This window comes from Lissotriton helveticus, chromosome 7 (genome assembly GCF_964261635.1).
Source record: "Lissotriton helveticus chromosome 7, aLisHel1.1, whole genome shotgun sequence".
Classification (NCBI taxonomy): Eukaryota; Metazoa; Chordata; class Amphibia; order Caudata; family Salamandridae; genus Lissotriton; species Lissotriton helveticus.
In genome coordinates, this window is record NC_136068.1 from 1,066,954,470 (window position 1) to 1,066,974,305 (window position 19,836).

The 19,836-nt window shown below is 47.7% G+C and overlaps 1 long non-coding RNA gene across 1 annotated transcript in view; it reads right to left on the reverse strand.

Annotated features, from left to right (window-relative positions):
• Positions 1-301: 301 nt before the first annotated feature.
• Positions 302-19,836, reverse strand: part of LOC144767227 (uncharacterized) — a 514,231-nt gene continuing 494,696 nt past the window's right edge. The window contains exon 4 of the long non-coding RNA XR_013598105.1: positions 302-353. This is a non-coding gene — a long non-coding RNA (uncharacterized LOC144767227). The remainder of the gene's footprint in view (positions 354-19,836) is intronic.

Consider the following 19,836-nt stretch of genomic DNA (forward strand, 5'->3'; position numbering starts at 1 on the left):
GAGACATCTCAAGAGATGAAGGAGAGCCATGCCACCAAGATGCCGGCGAGATTCAGGGGGTGAAGCACAGCAGGCAGCAGACACCTGCCTGCAGAAGTGTCCTCAGTAGCATGGGTGGGTCAATAGAACTAAGAGGCCCCAGGGGCACAGGGCATGAAGTGGTGCTGATGGCCAGGCAAGGGCCACAGACCCAGCTGCTCCAGGGTAGGACAAAACTAGAGCGGGGAGAGACATTGAGAACAATACAGACCAGGGAAAGAGGACACAGGCAGAGAGCAGTAAAGAAGGCTTGAATTACTCACGGTTTAGATGCCCTGAATGAGGTGGCAGCCAACAGCAACTTCCCCAGAGACCTGCGGGGGAGAGACAGGAAGAAGAGCAAGGTCAGATGTGGAGAAGACTGAAAAGACCTACCTGGAAGGAGGATCAGGAGAAGTAGGGGAGAACACAGAAAGCAGTATTCAGAAAAAAGGATGGAGAGTGGAAAAAAGTGTAGCATTTAAGATGAGGGAAAGAGAGTGCGCATAGTGAAAGTAAAAGGGTGATGCAGTGGGATTGGCCTAGAAGGAAATGGAAGAAATGAAATCATGCCACAGGAGAATGAAGGAAGAAGAAAATAGGAAAGTGATAGGAAGGAAGGAAATGACAGAGAACGGTGAGGAAAGAAAGAGGGAAAGGGCCAGAGATGCGGAAGAGAAATATATAACAAAAAAGGTCAATGTAGGGAAGCAGAACACCAGAAGAAGCAGAGGGCATCTGTATCGAAATAATGAGAATAACGAGGAAGAGAAAGTGGGAGACAGCTCGGGAAATATAGGAAACGAAAGATCAGACTGCAGAAATTGGGAAGGAAAAGAAGAAAGTGGAAGGAGGAGTTATAGCGAAAATGGTATCAGAAAAGCCAAGGGAGAAAGTGTGAACGCATGAGGGGCGAGCCGAGAGCTGGCTAAGGAGAGAGCAGACCTGTAAATATAGGAGAAGCGAACACAGGGGTGGGAGAGAGGGAGAGAGAGAGCATCGGGGATTCGTCTGCCTGAGACGGAGGAAGGGAGGTGAGAAAAGCATGAAATCGGTCTCTAGGCGAAATCTGGTTAGGCCGCGACACTGCTCCAATCGCATCTTTATTACATTTACAGCGATTACAGGGCAGGCTGCCGGCGAAGATTCTCAGGCAGCCCTTCCTCACCAGCAGCTATGCCTGCCCTGGGCAGGGGGAGGGGCGGTGCCCTGCGCCAGAGACAGAAGTGAGACCCCCACTCACCACTGTCCAGCGAATTACCAGCAAACAACCTGACAGCAGAAAGCAATTACTCCCACCCCTCCGCCTCATCCGTGGGATGAAGCCCTCTCCATTTCCAAGCATACGCTGCATTTAATGAGACTTCTGTCGCTACATCTGTCCCCGAAGCCTCGCGCTCCGGCGGGAGAGGAGTCATCCCACCAGACGAGGCCCCGGACAATCTGGAGCATGGAAGGGGCGCGCGCACTGGCAGTCTGGGCCATGGGGATGTCACAGCTGGCATGAGAGGCTAGCAGGGCTGGGGCAGGGGCAGTCTAAACCTGTCAAGCATCCCAGTGACGACCGGGATCCTGGGCGCTCTCCGCCTCCCCACCCCGCCCTGTGCAGGAAAGCGAAATCAACCCTTGAAGAGAAAAACACAGGTATGTCATGTGCAGGCGCCCGTCCCAGCTTGAAGCCTTGCACTGACGACAGCAAAGAGGCCTGTAACCGCTAGGGGGCGACCGAGTCCCTTCTCCATATCAAAATCTCAAACCAATGAGCGAGCGCGGTGAACCCCCGCGAGACCAGTGGTCGAAGTGGGAAAACAAAAGTAGGGGAACTGTGGGTGGAGAATCAGGGGGCGGGAATAACCGAAGATTGAATCAGTGGGCGGAGTCAGGGGTGTGGCTAGAAATAGCAAAACATACCAATTTTTAGTACGTTTAGCATTTCACTGACCAGTTACAGCTTATAACATTATTTAATTAAAAGAATGGATATGTTTATTTGAGGTTTAATTCAGGAAAAAGCAAACACGCACAGGGAATACAGGTTTATGTAAAGCATGTGAAACATAAGCAGGAACAACATGTTACCTTAATGCTTTTACTCTCATTGTTCAGAAATCCATTATTATTTTTTGTCTCAAACATTGAGGTCATGAATACAGGGCTCCTTATGTACACATGTGTTAAGCAAGGCTCAAAAGAGAAAGGGACTCTTCAGGAGAATCTAGACTCAAGGAAACCCACAAAGGCTCCTTCATATTCATGTCAGCCAGCTAGCTGCTCAATCATAATATAGCAAAAAGAACAACTGGTGGACAGAATCCAGAACAATATCATACATTCACCCCAGTACAGAGATCTGGGCCTAAATCCATTGTTTCTTTGCTCACCATGCCATTCCAGTTTGGACCCAGCCATATGCAAATCAGTCTTGATCCTGCACCCAATGAGAACAGTCCAGCCCGAACTGCCAGGCCAGGTCCTCCCTGGACCGGAATCAAGCATCCTAGGACCGGTTTCGGGCTTTCAGCCCTCATCAACCAGGATAGCTTGATTCCAGTGGCATGGAGAGCATGGGACTATTGTCTGAGCATACCTGTCCCACTCGGGGTGACAAATGCAAAAAGAACAATTGATGGACAGAAGGCAGAACAATGTCCTACATTCATCCCAGTTCAGAGATCTGGGCTTAAATCCATCGTTTTTTGCTCACTATGCCATTCCAGTTTGGACCGAGCCATATGCAAATCAGTCTTGATCCTGCGCCCAATGTGAACAGTCCAGCCCGAACTGCCAGGCCATATGTAATCAAGTGTCCTTTCATTCAGGAAGTGAAAACAAAGCAGTACCCACTGAACTATGCACATAACATATTGCTCTTTGATATGCATGGTACATGTTCTTTGCAGCAGGCATATTACCACTCTGCACTACCTTAGATGAGTAAAACAGCCACTAGACAAAACATGCTCCCATCTCTCTCCAGCAGGTACATTGATCACCAAAGTTATCTTGGCACTTGTATTGTTGACCGAAACCTGCTGAATATACAAAGAACTTTGCAGTGTTTTTAAAACTCCTGCACTTGTACAAAACCGGTCCCTCCCAAACTAAACTGGCCCCCTACCTTTCCAGTCGCCCTGGGAAACGCCTGCTCCTGCCCTTTCACTGCTCCAGTCCAGTCAGTACTCCTGCTCATGCTCGATCAACACTCCTGCTTCGTCAATTCCCCTGCCCCCTCCCTTCTACTGGCCCCTCCCTTCTCCTGGCCCCTTCCTTCTCCTTGCCCCTCCTTTCTCCTGGCCCGTCACTTCTCCTGGCCCGTCACTTCTCCTGGCCCGTCACTTCTCCTGGCCCGTCACTTCTCCTGGCCCGTCACTTTTCCTGGCCCGTCACTTCTCCTGGCCAGTCACTTTTCCTGGCCCGTCACTTCTCCTGGCCCGTCACTTCTCCTGGCCCGTCACTTCTACAGGCCTGTTCCCTTCTCCTGCCCTGTTCCCTTCTCCTGCCCTGTTCACCGCTCCTGCCCTGTTCACCGCTCCTGCCCTGTTCACCGCTCCTGCCCTGTTCACCGCTCCTGCCCTGTTCACCGCTCCTGCCCTGTTCACCGCTCCTGCCCCGTTCACCGCTTCTGTCCTTTCACCGCTCCTGTCCTTTCACCGCTCCTGTCCTTTCACCGCTCCTGTCCTTTCACCGATCACGCCCGGTTAGTGCTCTAGCTCATGCCCCGTCACTTCTCCTGCCCTGTCACTTCTCCTGCCCCATCACCTCTCCTGCCCCACCACCTCTCCTGCCCCATCAACTCTCCTGCCCCATCAACTCTCCTGCCCCGTCACCTCTCCTGCCCCGTCACCTCTCCTGCCCTGTCACCTCTCCTGCCCCGTCACCTCTCCTGCCCCGTCACCTCTCCTGCCCCATCACTTTTCCTGCCCCGTCACCTCTCCTGCCCCGTCACCTCTCCTGCCCCGTCACCTCTCCTGCCCGTCACCTCTCCTGCCCCGTTCACTGCTCCTGTCCCGTTCACTGCTCCTGCCCCGTTCACTGCTCCTGCCCCATTCACTGCTCCTGCCCCGTTCACTGCTCCTGCCCCGTTCACTGCTCCTGCCCTGTTCACTGCTCCTGCCCCGTTCACTGCTCCTGCCCCGTTCACTGCTCCTGCACTGTTCACTGCTCCTGCCCTGTTCACTGCTCCTGCCCCTTTCACCGCTTCTGTCCTTACACCGCTCCTGTCCTTTCACCGCTCACGCCCCGTTACTGCTCTAGCTCATTCCCCGTCACCTTTCCTGCCCCGTCACCTTTCCTGCCCCGTCACCTTTCCTGCCCCGTCACTCCCCTGCCCCGTCACCTCTCCTGCCCCGTCACCTCTCCTGCCCCGTCACCTCTCCTGCCCCGTCACCTCTCCTGCCCCGTCACCTCTCCTGCCCCGTCACCTCTCCTGCCCCGTCACTTTTCCTGCCCCGTCACCTCTCCTGCCCCGTCACCTCTCCTGCCCGTCACCTCTCCTGCCCCGTTCACTGCTCCTGTCCCGTTCACTGCTCCTGCCCCGTTCACTGCTCCTGCCCCATTCACTGCGCCTGCCCCGTTCACTGCTCCTGCCCCGTTCCCTGCTCCTGTCCCGTTCCCTGCTCCTGTCCCGTTCCCTGCTCCTGTCCCGTTCCCTGCTCCTGTCCCGTTCCCTGCTCCTGTCCTGTTCCCTGCTCCTGTCCTGTTCCCTGCTCCTGTCCTGTTCCCTGCTCCTGTCCTGTTCTCTGCTCCTGTCCTGTTCTCTGCTCCTGCCCCTTCACCGCTTCTGGTCCTTTCACCGCTCCTGGTCCTTTCACCGCTCCTGGTCCTTTCACCGCTCCTGTCCTTTCACCGCTCACGCCCGGTTACTGCTCTAGCTCATGCCCTGTCACCTCCCCTGCCTCGTCACCTCCCCTGCCCCGTCACCTCCCCTGCCCCGTCACCTCTCGTGCCCGTCACCTCCCCAGCCCCGTCACCTCTCGTGCCCGTCACCTCCCCTGCCCCGTCACCTCTCGTGCCCGTCACCTCTCCTGCCCCGACACCTCTCCTGCCCCGTCACCTCTCCTGCCCCGTCACCTCTCCTGCCCCGACACCTCTCCTGCCCGACACCTCTCCTGCCCTAGTACCTCTCCTTTCCTGTCGCCTCTTCTGTCCGGTCACTGTGGTCACTGCTCCTGCCCAGTTCACTTCACTCTGTGTACAACATTGACAAAGGTGTCAAGTTCCCCACAGTACTCTGCTTGGGGAAAGCTCTCTAATCACCAACTCCAATCTCAGGGGCACTTGATATGTTAAAGGCAGAGGGCGGGCGCTTTGTCATTCTAAAGGGGCTAATCTGCCTCAATCGGAATGACAATGGCCAGCCCTCGGTCTGTGCGAGCTCAGGGGGGGGCGGGGGCTGCTGCAGCCTCTGGAGTACAACAGAGAAGTGCGAGCAGCCCCTGGAAGCGGAAAGAAAATTTTTATCATTTTAAAGTTGGACTATTCTTGCCGTCCCGGGACGCTTTTTTGACAGCAAGAAGTAGGGGAACGGACTGAACATTTTTTTAAAAATAGGGGCACGCCGTGCCCTTCCGTCCCCGCCTACTTCTATCACTGCGCGAGACCACATGCCTCACACAGTCTCAGCGAGGTATGGGCTACTGCGAAGGGCTGCTATAGGGCAGAAGGTTCAGCCATGCCCTCTGGAAAGAGCACCTCTAGACACACGGGATCTCTGCTAAACTAACTTCAACCAAAGGAATCTTTTAGTAGCGAGCCACCTGCTACACCGTGTTGCCCGTGGGCTTCTATACAATAGATGTAACCACTCTGTCCTCTTGTGTATCTATTTGGGCACGATACATACCCCCATCTCCAAAAATGTGAGAATTTAGTTTCACACAATACTGTGTTGACTACTCTTTCCCAAGCAGACCCCAGGTGGTGACGTCAGTATTAGGAAGATCTGTGGGTGCTTTAACTTTTTCACAGTTTTTTCCATCCAGTGTGGACAGTTCATGGACAGCACCTTGTTGCAAACAGGTAACGTAATTCAATCTCGAATTGGACTGCACATCACTGTTTCCGATGACTAAGGAACTGCAAGATGGTTACACAAAATGACCGCGTGAAAATGATCTTTGAGTATCTTTGTGTCCCTAAGTCAATCATTTCCAAAAAGGGCAAGTGTCATTCTGCAAAATCAAAGTTTTCAAATCTGTGGAGAAGAACCTCATAAAAATCACCTTTCTTTGAAGTTCAAGGTAGGAGGAGCAGATTTCAAGAGCAAAAATTACAAGTTTTAGCCAATTAGACAAGAGCAGATTTTGCAGCTCTGTACTCAAACTACTGGGCCTTTTTAGGGGATCATGTTTATGAGGAGGTTTAGCACAGAAAATTAGGACTTTTCCACCGGGACATGAAATTCATGTAGAATACTGCTGGGCAGCAGAACAGTACTGTGCAGCTGCGTCAACATGGGCTTCTTGAGATCAGATCAACTTCGCAAAATATTGGAGGGGTCACTCAAAAAAGCCTTTGTTATTACAAACTAGAGTGGCAAGTGGTGGATATTCACTTCTTGAAACAGTTAAGTATGGCGAGACTGAAGGTGAAGACTGATGGACTCATGGTAAGACTAGATACCATGAAAACAAGGCTTGTTGCCAATTCAAACGATTGACCTAAATACTTCAATGCACTGATGTTTCGCTCCTGAAACATATTATATTGAGGGGTTTGATCTCACGAAGTCAAATTGAGAAATAGCAATTAACATTTAGTGGCAGGGATTACTAACCCTCCTTGTAAAGACCATGAAAGTGGCACTGCTTATTCCCAACTCGAGAATTTGGAAATGAATCCCCTCATTGGAAATGTCAGTTTGCCCCCAATGGAGGATGTGCCCTTCCATGCACAACAAGGCCTAGCTTCACTCTGCACAAAACTCTTCCCAGCTCTCAATAAAAAGTGTAGGAAGGATCCTTTGGAGGAGGTCACTCATACACATCCCTGCAACTCAGATCCACAAACCCCGTCCCTGGCACAGCATGAACAGCAGATGGCGATCCAATGGCGCAGTGAGGGTTGTTCCAATCCATACTCCATGACGACCTCTCTCGAACCTGTTTTTCTTTACTGGGATCTAATAAATACCGAGTCTTTATGCTTAGGATTCAGAACTTGGAAGCATGTCCCTAAAGCCCTCCTCTAACCTTCTATCAATACAGGGCAGGATTATAAATGTTTGGCTGGAGGTCAGGGATTACCCCTGACCCGTACCAACAAGATTGACTGGGCAGGCACTCACAAGCAGTCATCAGGAGGCAGAGTAAACGTATGGCATGTACTTTTATGAATTCAGAAAAAACTAGGCCAGTGGTATTGTTTTAGGTTTCTGAGGCGCCAGTCAGAATATCACACTGACTATTTCTGAATGCAAGAATGATGAATGCATAATTTTGAAAAACTGAAAAGAACTGGATATTTGACGTGTGCTAGGGAGTTTCTTTACTTTTATGAGTTCCATATAACATAACATGTTTGTTCTTTCTTCCTACATTGTGGCTCTACTTAGCTAGTTTAGAAAACACGTTTGCACAAAAGCTGCCATGGGCACTAATGGAAGGAAAATGGACCCCACCAATTTCAGTAATAAAAGACAGATATAATATTGGGTGCATATTTCCCCTCACTCATATTCCAGGGCCCTGGTGCTGTTAACCCAGCGGCACTAATAATAGTGACACCCCTGTACAACGCGATTCTCAGCACCCTAAGCAAGGTGGGACAAAGCCGTCCCTTTTACGAGTATTGTCGAAGCATCCTTTGCAAGCTGTGACTCAGCTAGTCCAGTTCTCCTCTATGGTCACAGCCTAGATGACAGGAGACCTGCACGTTCATATTTTCTCAAGGACACTGCATGTGCACAGTTTAATTTGTAGTAACGTTGTTTTCAAAGACTCCGAAGGAAAAATTTATGTAGATTTCAAGGGTCTTCCTACTAGCACAGTATATTGCATTCATTCAAGAGTTCTTTTATTGTTCATGTAATTAGTTTATTCTGACACCTCTGGATGATATTAGGTGAGAAGATGTGAGACAATATTCATGTAGTGAGATAGTACAAAGATGGTATGGTCACACGACGTCTTATAATGCAGAAAAGTGATTTGATAATATGTCTATATTTTAACCCGCACCAAGCTAACATTGCAGTTTATTCATTTTCTATGATGAAATTGGCTGTATGAACCCTCAAATTTGGGGGTAAGCCAGGATCTTTTTGGTACTTCTAGGGCTGCTGCCCGATTCTCTGTCGATTTGCGACACATTTTTGACTTAGTCTGTTTTGCAGATTTAACTTAATGCTGCATTTTCAGGTCTGACAGCCTTCATGCTAATTGATTTCTACGTCCTTTGACTGATTCATAACGACTGCTGCTGCATTCATTTATTCATCCTGTATTGCACTTTATTTTTTTAATAAACTTGCTTAGTTTTCTAAATTTCGGATCTAGATCTCAGTTTTTGAGTCACTCTTTATTATTGACTGTATTTTGAAATGCTGTTTGAATCTTATCTTTAGGGACACATTGCCTCATCTGTTCTTGAGCACAATACTGTCCACGACCCTGCATATGGGCGCTACATTAATCATGCTAAGAGATAGCGCCAACACATGTAACTGACTGTAATGCTCTATAGCTGGCCTGGCATATATACAACCTGAGTTCTTTTAGCAGTAGGTCATCCCTTAAGCCATATTAAAATGCGGTCAGTTTTACCTTGGATGTCAATGTCTTCCAGAGCAGAGCTTGTTAAAATAACACATTTGTTCTGACAGAGGATGAGGGGAAGGCCCACCCCTTAAGCCTCCGCCTCTTTCCGCCATCAAAGTATTTTATCTATTTCCATCACTGGTAATATCCAAGTAAGGACAGGAAAGATCATTGCACATACACAGAAACTTTGTAGCCTTTTATTTATTCTCCTTACTCACACTCTCGCCCTGCAGCAGTCCCGGAAAGTCCAGCCTCTTTTTCAGCTCTAGGGAAGCACAGCGCTCTCATCAATAGGGTCTTCCCCTGCCTGGATCTTTCGCTGGGCCTTCTTCCACGGCACCTTCGCACTCTGCCCCCTCCCTTCACACTCCCGGGAACAGCAAATAGCGTTAAATAAGTGACAGCGAATTGAAACCCCCTCCATTTTTCAAATCACCTGTCAGCAGAGGAGCAAGTAATCTCATTTCCTCCTGCCTGGCCTCTCCCCCCAGAGATGTGAAATGCCATCAAATGTTGGTTAAAAGGATCTCATACAATTTTCCGATCGTTCTCAGTCTCCCCACGTCCCGCCAGCCCCCCTCTCCCTCCTGATCGTCAGTTCTCCTCATTGTCCCTTTCCTCCTCTTACCGTCAGCGTTTCAGCTGTTTCCTTCCCCTCTTCTCCGGCTCGCCCGCGATTTCACATACATCCTCCCATTTGCCCGCCACTTCTCTTACCGCTCAGGACTTCCGTATGACAGACAGACACCTGTGCGCGCATCGCTCCATCCTTTCCAACAAATCTCATAGCTCAGCCCCAGACACCTGTTGGCGGGAAGAACGTAAAAACTGGGCACATGAGCTTAGTATTCCCTCTCCGCCACCCCAAAGAGACTCGAGTCGAGGAGAATTCTGCTGGCAGAAGACATGGTGCACCGCACTGACCAACAAGTCCAAACAACAGTTGGCGACGAGAAAAGCAGGGACCACTAAGAAAGCAAGAACCATGTTTTTCTTTGAAAAGGAACAAAAACTCCAAACTGTAGACAGGAAGGGAGTTTTAAATCCTATCTGAGAAGCACAGGTACGAGATACAGGGTTTATCCTAGGCCCCTGCATCCTCAGTGTTGAAGGAGTGGGACGGGGGCTCTGTCTTAGATGAGGGGCCAACTCAGTCCTAGGACCGATTATATATGGGTAGCGGCCAGCCTTGGCAGCCTCCATGCAGCCGAAGGCCTTTGTACAATTGGGAGGCCACCAGCCTTGGATGCCACCACTGAATCTAAGGTCTTTGTAGAGCTGCGAGGCGGCCAGCCTTGGAGACACTCACTGAGCCTACGGTCAGCGTATATCTGGGAGGCAGACAGCCTTAGAGACCCTCATTGAGCCTAAGGTCTGTGGTAGGCCAGCCTTAGAGGCTCTCACTGAGCCTGGAAGTATGTGAGCCTTGATGGACACACTGAGCCTAAGGCCCTTGTATACCTGGACAGTGGTTAGCCACTGATGCCCCTACTCACATCAAATGCTCTTTATAGCTGAGAGGTGGCCACCCTTGGAGGCCCCCACTCAGCACAAGACTTTTGTACATCAGGGAGGCGTTCTTGGGGCCGCTACTGAGCTGTATATTGGGGAGGCAGCCAGCCCTTTAGGCCCCCATTGTTTTCAAGGCCCTGGGTGGAGGCTTGCGCTGGAGGACCCCGCTGAGCTCCAGGCTCTTGTATATCTGGTGGGCGGCCAGCCTTTGTGTCAATTTAGGAGTCTCTTGACATATTTTGCAGATAGTCACTTAATTTTGCGTTACACCAATGGCATGACCAACACTTCATTTTGTTATAACAGTTCTGCAATTCTGATTACAACCACTCAATCCCTTCAGTGAGGTTGCTGAGGTTTATTGAGGGTTTCAGAGTGTAGCCCCCTCCGATCTTCGGGATCTCTGTTAAGAAGCTCTCCCCGAAGATGAACAATGAGACGAAATCCTCGCCATCGCATATCCAATAAGTGCACATTCAGAAGACCTCAACAAAATGTCCTGCAAATAAGTCAGCAACTGGTGTCGGGTATTTCGTACACACCCAGAGCTTGTTGCTCTTCCATACTCTGTGAGGAAGAGACCCAGCAAGACAGAGAAGAAACCTCAGGGAGAGGAAAACATGGTAAAGGACCGTCGCGCTTCGCAAGACGCATCTTTAGGTTCAACATGTTTACTTGGACAAAGTCTGCCTGTTGGTACAGTATCACAAACAGGCACTCACGTGGCACCAGCTATTCATGCGATCTGCGTGGGAAAGGTGACAGAACTCCTAAGCACTACATATGTAAGCAACCGCGCTGTACATTGAGGAGCGCCCTAGACTACGAAGCGCAGGGAGTGAAACGATGAAGCAGTTGTCACGAACGGTGATCATATTGACAATTTAAACACCTGTGTCCTTGACAATTTAAAGACCTGTGTCCTGTCATTGACGCCAGCGCGCAGTGTATCACTTTCATAACTCCATGTGGTGACCATGGCGCTGTCTTCCATTGTCACTCTCTAGGCCTAGGTGGGCGGCACGAGCTCAACCATTAAAAGCAATCATGCAGCTAAGTTCTGGCTGAACTTCCCAAGTAGCTGATGTGCTAATGGGAAGACTGCATGTAACGGTGGCAGCTGTGGGGAGACTCCTGCAGCTGTGTTTGATAGGACTGCTTCCCCTGAGACCACACCAGAAAGAACCAACTCAAAACTAACCTACTGAAAAAGCTTGCACATGCATTTCAAAGACCTACTGAGGAAAGTTACTTCACCCCAACCCCACTAGTCTCTAGGATGGCCGAGGCGCTTCAATGAACATTCTTTGTGTTTTGCTGCCCTATGGTGGACACCATTGATAACCGATTCTTGGGGACACCTCAAGCCTGATGTAGAATTTGCTGGATGTGAAACACCTGGCAGAAAGCAGTGGATTATCGAGCTGCGCTATTTAGAGGGCTGCATATGCATACAATCCTCATAGGGTGGACAGGTCATCTACCAGTCTTCTAAACCCTAAATCAGGCCCCACATTATTACTCTCTAGAAGACTAGCTGTAAACTGTGGTCTTTTACCGCTTTTCTTCGTTTGTGGCAGTTGTTCCTATTAGATGTTTACCTTTTTATTTAATCTTATTTTAGACGTGTATGCAAATAGATTGCTGGTTTGTTGTGCAAAAAACCTTATACACTTTTCTCTTTCTGCAGACAACCTTGCTGTTTAGGCCAGGCAACCGAAAGTGAACTACGGCTCCCTTAGTGAGATAAGTCTAACTTTGTTTTGCATGGCTTCCATTTTAAGTCTTTATCGTTTACACCAGTATTTCACTGGTATGACGTAGCAACATTAACAAAACTCATTACTCACTGTTGCTACATCATAAAGGTCTACCAGGCCAGGCTGGAAGGCTCTTTAAGAGATTGTCAGAGCAGCTCTGCTTGTGTGCTACAACTAAAAGCAGAAGTCACAGGTGCAGGAGAGAGAGGCAAGATAACGGGGGTTGGTTAAGGATGGCAGATAATGTTTTTTTTACATTTGAGACAGGCAGGAGTGGTCATGTCATGTATGCCTATTCCATTACTCCTCTGCCCCTGCCTAAAAACTGAAAACAGGGGCTTTTGCTTTTGGAGGCCATGCATGACAATATTATAGATGGGTAAAAAGTGAGTTATGGGAATGTTTTTAAGCTCAGGATTCTGAATCACACCATATAAACCACTTGAGCAATGTTCTCATTGTGTATTTGATATCACTCAGAACCCATTGGTGTAAAACATCCCTGTAATTCAGTGTCACCCATTTATATTTCTATATGTGATTCTATCTCCCAGCTGGTAACCACAGCTGGAACTCCAATCCGGCTGTCAGAATTCAGACAAGGCAGCTCTGTCAGGAACCACCCACCCACATACATTTCTGTAGGTGCAGGAATTCACAAGTTATAGCCACGAGAATCCATTCACATTTTCATTTAAACCAGGAAGATGGAGAATATTGAAACTGGGAGGTGGGGCTCGGGAGGTAGACTACAGTGTATTACAGTTCCTAAAGGCAGAACAGCGATGGTAAGGTACGCTCCCAGGTCATGAGAGGCAGGGCAGGTACAAATCATCCTATCACAATTTCATCAGTGCCTGGCAACACTTTGCAGTGGCTCCCACTCATGTTAGTCATTCAGGGCTGCGTCCCTTCACTTTGTTGTGTTTCTTATCTCTTTTTGGTCCCCACTCTGTTATTATGCTACCAGTCCTGGTTGTCGTTTAGGGTATTCTGTCCTCTCTCTTCCTTTTTACAGAGAACTTTTGCTTACTCAACAATTGCTTTGCCTTGGTGTCTAGGAGTTCACCATCAGTATTCAGGTAGGTGAGTGGATTCGTCAAAGCCACCTCCAGTCCACCTTGGTGAATGAGCATTTGGAGTGTTTACGTCCACACCATCCGGAGGGGTGCTTTGTGACTAGTGGTGCTGGAGCCCTAAAAAAAGCCTGTGTGCTCCCTTGCCCGATTTTCCCCATTATTGTTTTGTGGAACTCTATATACGTTCTAGTGCCTGGAGCAATCTAGGTAGGATTGGTACTCTCTGCAGACTATCCTGAAACCTACCTCAAAACTGCAAAGTGCTTCTCTCTTAGAGGCTGAAAGCAAATTACCTACACAGCACTTTCCCTGGATATTCTACGTTTGGAAGATCGCAGTCTAGGCTGTATCTGATGATCTCAGTCTAGGCTGTATCTGATGATCTCAATCTAGGCTGTATCTGATGATCTCAATCTAGGCTGTATCTGATGATCTCAATCTAGGCTGCATCTGATGATCTCAGTCTAAGCTTTATCCAATGATCTCAGTCTGGGCTGTATCTGATGCTCTCAGGCTAAGCTTTATCCAATGATCTCAATCTAGGCTGTATCTGATGATCTCAGTCTAAGCTTTATCCGATGCTCTCAGTCTAAGCTGTATCTGATTATCTCAGTCTAGGCTGTATCTGATTATCTCAGTCTAGGCTGCATCCGATGATCTCAGTCTAGGCTGTATCTGATGATCTCAGTCTAGGCTTCATGCGATGATCTCAGTCTAAGCTTAATCCAATGATCTCAGTCTGAGCTTTATTAATGATCTCAGTCCAGGCTGTATCTGATGATCGCGGTCTAAGCTTTATCTGCTGATCTCAGTCTAGGCTGTATCTGATGATCTCAGTCTAGGCTGTATCCGATGATCTCAGTCTAGGCTGTATCCGATGATCTCAGTCTAGGCTGTATTCGATGATCTTAGTCTAAGCTTAATCCAATGATCTCAATCTGAGCTTTATTGATGATCTCAGTTTATGCTGTATCTGAGGATCTCAGTCTAGGCTCTATCTGAGATCTCTAGGTTGTATCTGATGATCTCAGTCTAAGCTTTATCCAATGATCTCAGTCTAAGCTTTATCCGATGATTTCAGTCTAAGCTTTATCAAATGATCTCAGTCTAAGCTGCATCCAATGATCTCAGTCTAGTCTGTATCTGATAATCTCAGTCTAAGCTGTATCTGATGATCTCAGTCTAGGCTGCATCTGAAGATCTCAGTCTAGGCTGCATCAAATGATCTCAGTCTAGGCTGCATCCAATGATCTCAGTCTAGGCTGCATCCAATGATCTCAGTCTAGGCTCTATCTGATGATCTCAGTCTAGGCTGTATCTGATGATCTCCGTCTAGGCTATATATGATGATCTCCGTCTAGGCTATATATGATGATCTCAGTCTAGGCTCTATCTGAGATCTCTAGGCTGTATCTGATGATCTCAGTCTAAGCTTTATCCAATGATCTCAGTCTAAGCTTTATCCGATGATTTCAGTCTAAGCTTTATCGAATGATCTCAGTCTAAGCTTTATCCGATGATTTAAGTCTAAGCTTTATCGAATGATCTCAGTCTAAGCTGCATCCAATGATCTCAGTCTAAACTGCATCCAATGATCTCAGTCTAGGCTGTATCTGATAATCTCAGTCTAGGCTGTATCTGATTATCTCAGTCTAGGTTGTATCTGAAGATCTCAGTCTAGGCTGTATCTGATGATCGCAGTCTAGGCTGTATCTGATGATCTCAGTCTAGGCTGTATCTGATGATCTCAATCTAGGCTGTATCTGATGATCTCAATCTAGGCTGCATCTGATGATCTCAGTCTAAGCTTTATCCAATGATCTCAGTCTGGGCTGTATCTGATGCTCTCAGGCTAAGCTTTATCCAATCATCTCAATCTAGGCTGTATCTGATGATCTCAGTCTAAGCTTTATCCGATGCTCTCAGTCTAAGCTGTATCTGATTATCTCAGTCTAGGCTGCATCCGATGATCTCAGTCTAGGCTGTATCTGATGATCTCAGTCTAGGCTTCATGCGATGATCTCAGTCTAAGCTTAATCCAATGATCTCAGTCTGAGCTTTATTAATGATCTCAGTCCAGGCTGTATCTGATGATCGCGGTCTAAGCTTTATCTGCTGATCTCAGTCTAGGCTGTATCTGATGATCTCAGTCTAGGCTGTATCCGATGATCTCAGTCTAGGCTGTATCCGATGATCTCAGTCTAGGCTGTATTCGATGATCTTAGTCTAAGCTTAATCCAATGATCTCAATCTGAGCTTTATTGATGATCTCAGTTTATGCTGTATCTGAGGATCTCAGTCTAGGCTCTATCTGAGATCTCTAGGTTGTATCTGATGATCTCAGTCTAAGCTTTATCCAATGATCTCAGTCTAAGCTTTATCCGATGATTTCAGTCTAAGCTTTATCAAATGATCTCAGTCTAAGCTGCATCCAATGATCTCAGTCTAGGCTGTATCTGATAATCTCAGTCTAAGCTGTATCTGATGATCTCAGTCTAGGCTGTATCTGAAGATCTCAGTCTAGGCTGCATCAAATGATCTCAGTCTAGGCTGCATCCAATGATCTCAGTCTAGGCTGCATCCAATGATCTCAGTCTAGGCTCTATCTGATGATCTCAGTCTAGGCTGTATCTGATGATCTCCGTCTAGGCTATATATGATGATCTCCGTCTAGGCTATATATGATGATCTCAGTCTAGGCTCTATCTGAGATCTCTAGGCTGTATCTGATGATCTCAGTCTAAGCTTTATCCAATGATCTCAGTCTAAGCTTTATCCGATGATTTCAGTCTAAGCTTTATCGAATGATCTCAGTCTAAGCTTTATCCGATGATTTAAGTCTAAGCTTTATCGAATGATCTCAGTCTAAGCTGCATCCAATGATCTCAGTCTAAACTGCATCCAATGATCTCAGTCTAGGCTGTATCTGATAATCTCAGTCTAGGCTGTATCTGATGATCTCAGTCTAGGTTGTATCTGAAGATCTCAGTCTAGGCTGCATCCAATGATCTCAGTCTAGGCTGTGTCTGATGATCTCAGTCTAGGCTGTATCTGATGATCTCCGTCTAGGCTGTGTATGATGACCTCAGTCTAGGCTGTATCTGATTATCTCAGTCTTGACTGTATCAATTTGGGGCAGTATTCATTAATTCCTGGATATGGTCAAGGAAATTCTTGGATCTGAATCAAAATTCCATATATGGAAATATATAGAGCATATAATCAGTGTTTAATAGGAAGAACCGGTTCATATGTTTGATTTCGGAGTATCAGTGGACCCAAACTCCTTTCAAACTGCAGCTTCAGATTGGTAATGTAGGCAGTCGGGCACCAGGCTATGGGCAAATGCCTGAGGCTCAGATGCAGGCCTTTTTTGGTGGCACAAAGGCTGGTTTTAGGACAGTTTTGTGGTTGGTGTCTGCCCGGCTGCTGCTGGTCCCATCACACCAGTCTGCTTGTAAGTTGCACTTTTAGTGGACAGATGTTGGGTCTTAGGGGTAGCCATGCGAGAAAGAAGGGGCGGAAGTGGACGCCTTCCAGAAGAAAAATGGACAGCTGCTGAAGTGTGTTTCTCCCTCCCCCTATGAGATGCCCCCTGGAGCGCAATGGGTAGCAGAAGAGGTGGCCTGACTGATTGGAAAAAGGAAGGCTTTGGTCTCCTGGCTGAGAGGGGATGAATCTTCCTCCAGAGGGATATGGATTGCTGCTGGTATGTTCTTCGTATAGCTTCCCATTGCTTGGGTGGGTGCCTGGTACCGCTTCGTGTGCCGATTGAGCCCAACAGCGAGGAGGAGCCTGAGCAGCCTAGCTGGATGCCAGGAGAGAGGACGGGTGGTCTGTGTCATCCTTTTTGCACCTTTGTGCAGAGGGTCCCCTCACAACGCAGGACTATTGATGGCTACATCACACTATGAAGACATTAAACCTCTAGGCTTGCTTTTACCCTTCTTATGTCAATTTAAAAATAACAACTGCTGTGGAGGTTTCCTCCATGGTCAACCACGGTGGATCTTGGTTTGATTATGATTTTTACTCAGATTTTCAACAGAGTTAACATAATGTAACCCATAATGTAACCTGCAGAAAGTTTTTTTGATTTTTATTTGGGTCAGCCTTTGTAATGTTAAGGCACAAAGGTAATAGGTCCTGGTCCATGCCTGAGGTGTCAGTCACTGTTTTAAAGATGAACTGAGAAACATTCCCGTCCCCACCCTGATGACAATGAACTAAGAAGTAAGTCAGTTGTCATGAGTATCCTATATGTTGATTAGTTTCTCATTACAGCTGGAGCAAGATTTTAGTTTATTAGATCACAGGTAAGAGAGGTTTTCTGTACAGCACAGAACCTGAACTCATGTATTTAAAAATACTCTGATATGAGAAAATGTATCAATAGTTAATGTTTTGTCCTTAGTTCTTGGAAGCTTAGAGGGCGGCTGACAGGCAGAATCCACATTTTTGTTAGGGCATCTTTACATAGAGCCAACACTTCACAACAGACACAGACTAGTTACACCTTTTACTTTTTGGCACAAAGAGATTTACTGAATTTATAAGATGCTGAGGCGAGGCCGAGATTCAAACCCAGTTCCCCATGGTGGGCATCTGCAGCCTCTAGACCAAGTCACCTCCGGAGAAAGCTCAGCTCGCTTTGGGTTTGAGGTTCCGCGAGGACCTTGAGTAGAGCCTGGCTCGAGTTTTCAGTGGCTCGCCCACCTCTAGCGAGTGAGCTCACCACTGGATGGGGTAACATGAGGGAAGACCGCTTTCCTTTAGAAGAGGCAATTAAATAATAAATATAGATGTGACCTGGTCCTAGTGAGAGTAAGGACACTGACTAGTCCTGCTTTCTCTTGCTGACTATAACAACTACTTTGCAGCTTCACTTCCAGAGAGTGGGATGGGCAGCCGGTAAGCCGAGAGGGCAGAAAACAAAGATAGCTGAGCACTCATCATAGAGAGGGACTGGGTAGGGTTACCTGTGACACAACACTCCCTCGCCCTTCTCCTGGACCCTCCTTGTACTCCTTTTCACCTTTCAAACAAGCAAAAATGCCTTCCATCGAATGGGATCACCGGCCCTGAAAACCTTCCTTACTCCGTCCATAAATGTGTTATTCTTCAAGGATTAGAACGCAATCTCCCTCCCTCACCCTACAAAACCATTCAATCGTATCAACATCATTTACATCCACCTTGTAGACTACAAAGGTTGATAGGACCCTCATCTCCTCTGTAAGGCCACACACATCCCCCCTTTCCCGAACTGGGGGGCTTGCAAGATTGGAAAAAAAGACAAGGGGCCAGAATGATGATGACCCGTCCACTGTCTCTTACAGTCACTGAGAAAATCTGTAGCTCTAGAGGAAACGAAACATAAAACATTTCCTTTCTGCCTCTGATGGCCGTGCTCTGGTTGCACCGAGGTGAGTGGGATACAGGTATCAACAGGCAGCAGCATCCTCAGAGACTTTTACTTTGTACTCTATTGTGTCTATTACCATAGTATATTTTCCAGTGGTTGGAGCAGAAGGAAAAGCAAAGAGCCATCCAGCTCATAAGTGGATACAGGAAACCGGTGCTTGCTTCAAAAGATTGATGCTTCAGACCACTGCTGCAAGTCCACTGGTCCAACGTTCCCCAGCTGTACCTAGGAAGGTGGGTGATGTTACTCTGCTTGGCATAGGCTGACCACAGGGCCAGAGCGCCAACTCCGGAGGTCCCATCAAATCCTCTTTCACCTCCTCTACTCTTCAGAGGACTAGTCAACACAGGTAACAGCATACCTGGCCACAGCTCCCTTCATGGCACGGGTCCACGGTATTTGATTGCCAGGCTGTGGCCATACTGTCCAGCTAGAGCATTGTGCTCTAGCAATGCCCAGTGGGTGGCGGTCATGCGCTCTAAGCTGATGAGGAGAGGCGGCACACGCCTAGAATCGTCTGCCTCAGCGACACACTGAACGAAGGGTTTTTCCGTAAAATGTTAAAAACACATCTGTTTCGGTCAGATTGAACTTGCTACTAAGGTTGTTACTTTTCTGAATAGCGCAGAGATATTCCGAGTAGCTGCGTGCTCTATAAGTCTTGGCATTCATTCATTCAAGAGCCCAGTAATGCAGGCCTTCGGCGACATCAAATCTTCACCCGTCCCGGGCTCACCACAGATGGAAAAGCCTGCCCTGCACCTGGCAGCGCAGCAGGCCTCTGTCCCAACACTTTACCAAGGACTTGTGGGCTCACCTCCCCCACCTCCATGACACCCAGGGTTCCAGTGTGTTGCCAATCTGCCACTTTATATGGACCAAGTGGGAACCAATTTTTATGCAATTGTTCTTGATCTTTTATGCATCAAAATGGAGTCCTTTTGTGTGCCATCTCAAACTCAGCTCTGTTCAAGAACTTGTCTCACAATGCACGTGAGGTACTCACTTCTGCATGTGCTAGAAACATTTTTGCCGAATTCTGGGTTTATTTGTAGCTTTGTTTTGTGCACAGGCACTCGTTTGAAGGAGTAATTTTTTAGGTTATTCTTACTAGGCTTTGAGGGTCTAGGCCTAAATGTGATGCTAGTGCTCTGCATGATTGTATTTATTGTTGGATTTTATATGCTTATTTTCTGTAGGCAAATTTTGTTTACTGTCTTGATTAGTTATGGTTTCCTCGGGAAACAGCCTTCACAATACAGGCATTACCATGGTTGCCTTCA